Source organism: Gekko japonicus, unplaced genomic scaffold, assembly GCF_001447785.1.
Source record: "Gekko japonicus isolate JY-2015 unplaced genomic scaffold, Gekko_japonicus_V1.1 scaffold832, whole genome shotgun sequence".
NCBI lineage: Eukaryota > Metazoa > Chordata > Lepidosauria > Squamata > Gekkonidae > Gekko > Gekko japonicus.
The window spans coordinates 418,472-429,061 of record NW_015169198.1 but is presented as its reverse complement, the minus strand read 5'-3'; positions in this window follow the sequence as shown (position 1 = coordinate 429,061).

Genomic DNA, 10,590 nt, shown 5'->3' with positions numbered 1-10,590 from the left:
AACAACAACAACTCCTGAACCCCAGCCACAGATGGACCTCTGCTCTGCTCCAGCCTCCATATATTTGTCAAATTCCATCTGGAAGCTGTTCATGCCAGCCACCACCACCTCCTCCTGTGGCAATGAATTTTGTATGTTAATCATTGTTTGGGTGAAGAAGTACTTCCTTTCATCTGTTCTAACTTCTAACCTGACTGCTCAGCAATCTCACTGAGTGCCCACGAGTTCTTGTCTTGTGAGAAAGGGTGACAAGTACTTTCTCTACCTGCTCTATCCCATGCATAGCTTTGTACTTATCATGTCACCCCTCAGTCATTGTTTCTCAAAGCCAAGATCCCCAAGCGCCTTAACCTTTCTTCATAGGGAAAGTGTCCTCCTCTTATCATTGTAGTTGCCCTTTTCTGCATTTTTCCCAGTGCTATAAATATTCTTTTCTAGGAGTGTGTGGTGTGAGTGGTCCAGTGCGGTTGCACCATCAATTTATACAGGACAGGACCTGTACAAAATGTTGTTCCTGTTGGTCTTTTGGGGTTTCTGTGTGGCACTGTGGCGTGCTGTGCCACTTGTTCTCATGGCAAACAAGCACCTCCCAAGAGAGTTCCCTTTCCCTGAGATTCTCTGGGAGAGTCTGCTGCCTGCCTTAAGTGCTGCTGGCTGGGTTTCCCCATTGGAAACAATGAAGGTAATGGGAATGTTTGGGTGCCCATAGAATTGGGTCCACTAATCCAATTGCTTTGGGACATGGGGGTTTGTGTGGGGAGAGGCTCCCGAAGCTACCCTGAAAATTTGGAGCCTCTCCCTCAAACCCCTTCCCCCCAGAGGCACTAAGAGCACCATGGGAAAAAAGTAACTTTCCCCCCCACCATAGAGAACAATGGAGGGATTGGGGGAAACCTGTTTGGGGGGGCGTAGAATTGGACCCACTGGTCCAATGTTCTTGAAACTTGGTGGGTATCTTGGGGAGATGTTCCAGCAGATACCCTGTGAGTTTGGAGCCTCTTCCCCAACCCCCTCCCCTCCAGCTCCCATAATATACCCTATGTTTTTGCCGTTGACTTCAATGGCCCCTAGGATATAATGGGTCTGAAATTGACATTCGGCTCTCCGGAATGGGCTGGTACTGCTGAAATTGACATGCGGGAGTCTTTCTGCCAGCTGAAATTGATTCTGCCCAATTTGGCTGAATCCGAATTGGGCCGAATTTGGGGGGTTTTTTGCACACCCCTAGTCACGAGCTTCCAGATGGCTGAGAGGCACCCATCGCCTACTATTTGTGCACATTGTCTTCAGCAGAAAGGTACTATGCACAGATTGACAAGGAGGCCCTGGCAGTTGTGGCCAGCATCAAGAAGTTTCATGACTACCTCTATGGCCGTCGGTTCACCATCACCATGGACTACAAGCCCTTGCTGGGCATCTTTGCTCCGGACTGCCAAACACCTCAGATCCTGTCACCTCACATCCTGCATTGGTCCATCTTCCTGTCAGCCTATCAATACACCATAAATTACCAGCCAGGCAAGGCGATGGGCCAGGCCAATGCACTCAGTCACCTTCTGCTTCCCGTTTCTAGCATGGACCTGTCATGCTCCTGGAATCCCTTCTAGAACCTCTACTACACACTTCAGACATCCCCACACATTCAGCTAAAGACTGCATCATCTCCCGGGTCCTCAACTGGGTATGGAGGGGGTGGCCTACCATTCGCAGGGATGCAGAATTCATGGTTTACACCTCCCACCAGCAGGAGCTCTCAGCCCACAAGGGCTGCCTCCTCTGGGGAAGTCAAGTAGTGGTCCCCACAAAGCTCTGAAACTGAGACCTGGAGGTCCTCTATGAAGCCCACCCTGGCATCGTGTGAATGAAGGCTTTCGCCAGGAGCTACGTCTGGTGGCCGGACATTGATGCAGCCATTGAGGAATGGGTCCACTGATGCCACACCTGCCAAGAGTCCCGGCCCGAAGCCCCCAGGGCACCAGTCCAGCAGTGGGAGTCCACCTGCACACCGTGGTCCCGGCTACATATCAACTTTGCGGGACCCTTCCAGGACCAGAACTTCTTCATCCTGGTCGATTTATGCACAAAATGGCTGGAAGTTGTTCCAGTCACCACCATGACTACCTGAATGGTTGTCATAGGCACATTGCTCCATGTTGCTGTTGGAGGGGGGCAGAAGCCTGCAAAATTGGGAGATCCCCCACCCCCAATTGGGGACTGGCAGAGAGAGAGAGAGAGAGAGAGTTGAGAACTACTCTTTTTTTCCTTCATGTCCTGGGAATATAGCTTTTCTAATGAACTTTGTTTTGAATATGCAGGCGAACCTACCGAGTGCATTCAAATATTCATCAGACCATTTTATGGTATCTTGGAATAAATTTGAGCTAGGACTTGTGGTGTTTGTCTCCTCTGTAAAGTGTACTCACTGTGGAGGTGGGTAAATGGTCTAACCTAACGCCAGACAGATGCAGCAAGCAGGATGTCTTCAAAACCTTCATTGCTATGCAGAACAGCAAGGCACGAACAACACAGACTTAACAAGGGCTGCACAAGGCAGGGAACAACACAGACTTAACAAGGGCTGAAGTCCTAACTACCAACCACCCAGTTCTAACTAGTATATTCCAGAAGACACGTCCATTCATGTGAAGAAAAGGAGTTCCACTTAGGATGTAAGCCTCTCTCTTAAAGAGAAAGTTTCCATATCCTACTGGACTAGCGAGGTGTTAATTATTTTATTCTAGGCTCTGTTTCCAGTATTTTAAGATGTATTTGTCACAAAAACTTCCCTCAACAAATCTGTTAATCTGTCTGGTTTCGACTGATCTGACTAGGTTTGTAGGTCAAATAAATTTCAAGTGTAGGCAGGAGGTGGTCTTGTTGCAGTGCATCTGCATTTTAAATTTTCATTAAGTTTGGAAACTGTTATTAGTATTAGTATTAATGTGTGTTTGTAAAGTGCGGTCAAGTCGCGGCTGACTTATGGCGACCTCAGCAAGGAGCTCTCAAGGCAAGTGAGAAGCGGAAGTGGTTTGGCCATCGCCTTCCTCTGCAGAGTCTTCCTTGGAGGTCTCCCTTCCAAGTACTGACCCCACTTGGCTTCTGAGATCTGACGAGACTAGGCTATACCATGCCCCTTTCCCTCCATCCCATTAGTATTAATAGACATTTAGAAATAATATTTGAAATCATGCTTGTATCATTGAAGTAAGAACTGCATATAAGTAATCCATATAGCTTTGTACTCTGTTGCTGATTGTGCTAACAAGTGAATCACCACAGACAGAAGGGACTCCACAAGCAACAGTGGATTGACATTTTTGTCCAAGTTTTCAAACTATGTAAGATGATTTATCTGAACTATGGTATCTGGGGCCAGCACTTGAGTTCTACATACTGTTTTGCATCCACTCAAAGTTTCCACTAATGGAAGAGATTTCCATCAGCAGGACACAAGTGTCTCACTTTTCCCCTCCTACAGTAGCCCCAAATGCCCCACAAAATGCTTCTGCTGGGTGACAGGACCCCTCCCCCCAACATCACACTAGCCCTTTCAACGATCTGGATGCCATGTTTCGTTTGTTTGGTTTTTTGGAAGATTTCTGTTCCACTTGCTCTGGAAATCTACCTGAGGCGGCTTACAAAATAAAAGAGTAAAAAAAAAACCCACCGTAACATTTTAAGACAAATCAGAGCATAAAACAACATAGAACATGAATCAGCTCAAAATAATGATATTAAAGTAATCAGCTCATAATTAAAAGCCTGAGTAAACAAAAACCTTTTGGCTTGGTGCCCAAAAGAAAGCCTACGTGCCAGATGAGCCTCAAACTGGAATTTTAGTACGGTGACCCTTATAAGTATGGTTAATGCAGTTGTAGTCTTCTGTATGAGGAATGGGGAAGCTGCCAGAACATTCTACCTGCTGGACATTTCTGTACGCAATTATTTTTGTTTTTTTGGCTAGAACGTTCTACTTGGCATTCCACAGGTAAGATGGCACTGCTGAAAATGCCCTGTCTCCGGTCATCACCCACCCCATTTCTGAAGGCGGAAACACACAGATCAGGAACTGTGAGGAAGATTTTAGCTGGTGGGCTAGACAATAGTGCCTCCTGAGGTAACCAAACAAAGGTTAGTGAAAAGGAGGGCCAATATTAAAACCTTTCCATAAAAAAAGGTACATGTATTTATTGATAATAACAAATTTTAAAACATATATAGGGGCCCAATTACAACCAATGTATATAAAACATAACAGATATTCACAGGTGGTTTGCCATCGCCAGAGCTTTTTTTCAGGGGGAACATGCCAGAATGGAGTTCCAGAACCTCTTCTACAAAATTTCTTTTAAAATGTTTAAAAGTTCAAGGACTTTCACTATACAGATTGAAAACGTCATTTCCCTCTTGAGAGTTCCACCTCCTCTTTTTTAAAAAAACAAAAAACACCTGGCCATTGCTTGCCTCTGCATAGTGACCATGTACTTCATTGGTGGTGTCTCATCTAAGTACTAACCCATGCCAACCTTGCTTAGCTTCTGAGATCTGATAAGATCAAGCTAGCCTGAGCCATACAGGTCGGGGCTCTTTATGACATGGGCCTGCCAATAGCTCTCCCTCTCTCACACACACATGCATGCACACACATGAACCACTTGAGCATTATTCATAGATCTCCCAGCATCTCACCTTGTTCAGCCCAGAGTAGCTGTGTGCAAGTATAACAGAACTTTTTCACATTTCCCCAAACACATATGCCCAGTATACAGTGAGAATATTCATATTTCAGTTTTTATTCAGAACTATTTACCTAGTCCATCTGTCTCTGTAGTTTGTTCACAGATAACTAACTTTGAACATTGTATAGATATTTTTTTTTAAGTTGCTATAGTTAGGGCTGGAATGTTCCTGGCAGTTTTCCTGTTCTTCATGTAGAAGACTACAACTGCAATAACCGTACTTATAGGGGTTTGTGTTTTTCTTTCAGTCTAGCATAATTAACATATTAATGGAGGAAGGAAAATCACAAGGCAATTTTTTTAAAAAATTTAGGCCATGTAATTGTACAAAACAGCATTTTAGTTCTATATTCTATCAAAAATACAGTGGGGGGGAACTTTCACAAGTACATAGTGTACTATGTTGATTCCTCTCCCAGCTTTGCAGCTCAGGCTTCCTTGAAAGAAACTATTTATTGTGCCAGAGAACAGGATCTTTCTCAAAGAACCTTGTGATGATTGTCCTGTTCTTTGTAGCAGGAACCAGTTCCATGTCAAAGATCCTATTCTTTATTAAGCTGTTGAACAGCCTCAAGAGCTTCCCTGCAGCTATCTGAAGCTGTTGAACAGCTTGATGGAGGCTCTGGCATTTGACAAAACACAAACTTCTTCACTAAGGATCCTTTCTGACACACCATAAATCCGGTGGCCTAACATGAGGCATTCTCTATTCTTGTGTTTTAAAGGTAGGAAACACTATTGAAAACCACACCTGAAGCCCAAGAGAGGACTCCCCTTTTAATGCTTTCATAACAACTTCTACATTCTTGGGAAATGGAATATTTCATATTCGTGCTTGCCTCTAGAAGATTCAGCTCCTGATGATGAATCTGTTTGCTTCTTGTTACATCACAAATCGTGGCTGTGTCTCATTTAAAAAACACACACACACACACAAAAACAGGGGTGAGCTTAAATGAAGGGGTTTGTTGGATGTATCTTCCATATACTAGCAGATCACCCCATGTCTAGTGCTACTGCAAACACTAGTCTCTGGTTGCCAACTTCCAGGTGGTGACTGGAGATCTCCCAGAATTACAGCTGATTGCCAGGTAATAGAGACCAGTTCTCCTGCAGAACATGGCTGTTTTGGAGGGTGGACTGTATTGTATGATGTACCCTGTTGATGTCCTTCCCCTCCCCAAAGAACATAAGAACATAAGAGACGCCAATGTTGGATCAGGCAAAAGGCCCATCCAGTCCAACACTCTGTCACACAGTGGCCAAAAATACCAGGTGCCATCAGGAGGTCCACCAGTGGGGCCAGGACACTAGAAGCCCTCCCACTGTTGACACACACCCCGGCACCAAGAAGACAGAGCACCACTTGTCCCAGAGTCCCTATCTATACCTTGTGGCTAATAGCCACTGATGGACCTCTGCTCCATATGCTTATCTAATTCCCTTTTGAAGCTCCACTCCCAAAACCTCCAGATATTTCTCAACCCGGAGGTGGCCACCCTACTCTGCTATGGAATCTTAACTGCTAAAGTTCAATGCTAACCTGTATAGTGAGGTAAAGTTCATTGTTCTCCCCAGATTTTGATTGGTAGCTGCAAAAATGTTATTTTTAGAGACTTTAATCAGAGTATGCTGAGCCAAACGTCAGCTCCCTGCATGCCTTTCACTATTGGCAGTGGAAAGTACTGTCAAGTCACAGCTGACCTAAAGCAACTGCCTAGGGTTTTCAAGGCAAGAGAAGAACAGAGGTGGTTTGCCATTGCCTCCCCCTGCATAGCAGCCCTGGACTTCCTTAGTAGTCCCCCCATCATAATACTCACCAGGGCTGACCCTGCTTAACTTCTTCACTTATGAGATTGAGCTAGCCTGCGCCATCCAGATCAGGACCTTTCACTATTAGGGGTTACAGTTTGACTGGAGAGAAAGCCATACCATATCAGTTAGCTTGCCCACTGTAAAGTATCCTAATTTTTTTATACCTCCATTACTAAGTCAGTCCATCAATCAAGTCGTCACCTATAACACAGCACATATTAGTAAATGAAATTTACTAGATCTGTTTCTAGTTGCTGCTGGAATCTGCCACTGTCCCAGTTTTAAAAGAGATGAGACAAGGAACTTTCAGAGCTCAAGATTCCATCCCCCATATAGGTTGACTGGATCTATTCTGGGATTCTGGCCTCTACTGTAAGACAAAATTCATTCCCTAACTTTAAAATGTAGAACTTCCAGTTTTCAGACTTCTCTACTAATACATGTCTGTAAGGCACATAAGGCAATACATGTACAAATTTTCAGTATTCTGTTGGGCTCAAATTTCCTTAAATATTTGTAGGTACAATTCTGGCCCAGTGCTTGTCCTTCAAATGTATGATTTGACTTAGCCAAATTTCAGTGTTTGGAGTGGTCTGGATCCATTTTGGGTAGCAGACTCAGAGATCCCCTGACCCAACTTGCAGTCACATGTGTAACATCAAGGAACTAGTATTCCTGAGTGTTCTAGGGCCTGGTTCAACTTTGGATCATTGTGCATTCGGGAGGGGTTACAGCCTTGCCTCCTGCACTGTTTTCATGAGGCAAAACAGCCACAGTAGGAGGCTGTTTGCCCTTTTGTGGGACTGCATTTGTACTGACTGCAGAATGTGATGACTTACAGCAGGGCAAACCAGCCTCTGTGACTGTTATGGACCAGTCAGGGCTCAGCGACAGTGAAGACTCCTCAGAGGAGGAGGGGCCCTGTGTAGCCATTCCACAGTCAACAGCAGCTGAGCAGCTGGGGGATGAGGTTCAGGCATTCCCTGATTTGCAGCTGAGAGTTGGTGCAGAAGCACCTCAGCCCTCCTGCTCTGACTTGGCATCCGAAGGCCAGCAACCTGCCCCTGTTTCCCCAGGGTCACCAGCAACCTTGGAATATTGCAGCTCAGAAAAGACTAACAGGCTAGGCATTGGAGTGCACACCTCCCTGCTCAAAACTAGCTGCCTGCTGACAGTGGAAATGAGTCATCACAGGATCTTCACTGAGAAGCTGGCTGTGTGCATGCCATTTCAGCCAAAGGCTGTAAAGACTTGTGAGGAAAGCTCGTTGGCATGGATGCAATGTGTTCGATAGATGCTGACTGTGTGGAAATTGACTGGACAGATATTTGGTAACCTGAATCCTGGATTTTTTTCCCAACACTGAGCTTCCAAAAATCCCCCTGGCCTTGTTTCTACTGACTTTGATAGACATGTAATCTGACACCAAAAGCCTGTTCCAACAGCAGCCTGACTCAGAACACTGTTTGGGTTTAGTTATAGGTTACAGGAAGGGCGGCTGAAGCCCCTCCTCCACCCACACTGCACTCCCAAGCACAATTGGACCCCAGAGCACTTAGGTACTTTAGTAACCCAATCATATGTATGAGTGCAAATTGCGTTGAGGAACCCCTTAACTGACTTGCATCACATGTATTATCTAGCTTAGCCCTAAGTCCTTGTTCTGGGGAAACAGAGGAAAATGTCCCAATTTTTGCTAGTACTTGCAGTGCTTTGAATTTCATAGTTCTACTGTATTAAGAAGTATCCTAGCAATTTTGATAACCCCATGAGTCAGCCTGCAAGTCAGTGAAATTTGAATGTCTTTGCATATGTAATACTCATACACACACCATTGTCAGTGCATAGCTGCTCCAAGTAAAGGAGACATTTGTTTTGTGACGGATGCTTGCACTTGACAGGGCAAGCTATTATGGATGAGTTCCTTCAAACAGCTTCACAGTGTAAAAACAGAACCAAGAGGAGCACCAAGACTGCATTTCCTTCTTCTGCTTCCCCTGTCCTTATGGATTAATTGTTTAGAGTTGTGCTTTTGGTGGGCAAACTTCCCCCCCATCCCCCACTACACCGTCCTGAAAATTCTCCCAGCTACAGAGCTTAAACTGAGTTTATTTAATTTTAATAAAGAAATCTATTTCTCTCTTCTTTAATGCCATGGTCAGGTTATATATACATGTTAGCAGATGCCTAGTCAGCAGATGCCTCCCCACACACACACACACACTGCAAAACAGATTTCCTAGTAGTTCTGAGATACATATATAGACATAATATTTTCCAAGTTGGAATGTTTTCATTTGATTGACAAACTCCATTTACTCAGAAGTCATAATCAGCTACTTTAATTGGGTTATTCTGCCAGAAATGAATTTTGACAAACCAGAAGTCCAATAAACACACTTCAGCAAATCTACTTTCCCATCCATCTATTGTGCTCAGTGCTGAGACCAAAAATGCTCATTAAAAGTTTCTTTTTTTCCATTTGGAAAGGCTTTTCTTTTTCTTTTCTTTTTTTAAGTATAGGGACCTCTCAAAGTCCACAAGTAATAGAGTGGATCTTTTGAAAAATAAAATTGTTAGGTAAACAGCCTTTTTATTGCATCTTTTCAGTACTTCGGGGCACCATCCAGCCACAACTAAGGACATCTACATTTTAGTGATAAATGCAACTGTATTCTACACAGCTTGCTCCTTGGCATGTTTATGAAGAAATAAATTAGAACTGGTGTATGTAAGTGGTTGGAGGGTCAGGCTACAATTTGGGAGCCTGTGGAAACCTCCATTCAGCTAGGAAGCTAACTGGGTGACCTTGGGCCTGTCAGTTTCTCTCAGCCTAATCTACCTTGTAGGGATGTTGTAGGGGCAAAATGAAAGAGGGTGTATGATGCTCTGGTGCCCTGAGTTCATTGGAGGAAGAGTGGGATAAACATGCTACACAGATAAATAGAAATCACATTATTTAATCATTTCAGGATCCCAGATTTATTCTTCCTCAAATCACAAACATAAAAGTGTTTGTTTTTTTAAAAGCTGGAAAATGTTCACATAATCCAGGGCTTTCTTTTCTGGGGGAATGCTCTGGAATGGAGTTCCATTTAGGTAGATCAGAGAGGTCGTTGAGAAGCAGCTGGCTGCACTGAATGAGTACAAATCCCCAGGGCCAGATGGTATGCACCCAAGAGTACTCAAAGAACTTTCTAGAGAGCTTGCAGAGCCTTTATCCATCATCTTCCAGACCTCTTGGAGGGTGGGAGATGTGCCACGAGACTGGAGGAGGGCAGATGTTATCCCAATTTTTTAAAAAGGGAGGAGGGATGACCCAGGAAACTAGAGGCCAGTCAGTCTGACCTCTGTCCCAGGGAAGATACGGGGGCAGATTTTAAAGGGATTAATCTGTGAGCATGTAAAGGACAACTTGGTGATCCGGAGAAGTCAGCACGGTTTTGTCTCCAACTGATGCTACCACACCAACCTCATTTCCTTCTTTGATCGAGTAACAAGCTTACTGGGTCAAGGGACTGCTATTGATGTTGTTTACCTGGATTTCAGTAAAGCTTTTGACAGGATTTGCCATGATGTTCTGATGGGTAAACTAAAGGACTGTGGACTGGACTGTAGGAATCATAGAATCACGGAGTTGGAAGAGGCCATACAGACCATCTAGTCCAACCCTCTGCTCAATACAGGATCAGCCTACAGTATCTCTGACAAATGTTTGTCCAGATGCTGCTTAAAGACTGCCCATGAGGGCGAGCTCACCACCTCCCTAGGCAGCTGATCCCACTGTTGAACAACTCTTACTGTAAAAACGTTTTTCCTAATATCCAGTCCGTACCTTCCTGCCCTTAATTTAAACTCATTATTGTGAGTCCTATCCTCTGCTGCCAACAGGAACAGCTTCCTGCCCTCCTCTAAGTGACAGCCCTTCAAATACTTAAAGAGAGCAATCATGTCCCCCATCAACACCAGAAAAAGAGAGAGAGAGAGTCTTATATTTAGACTAAAAAACATTTTATTCCAGGTATGGGAGGGAAAG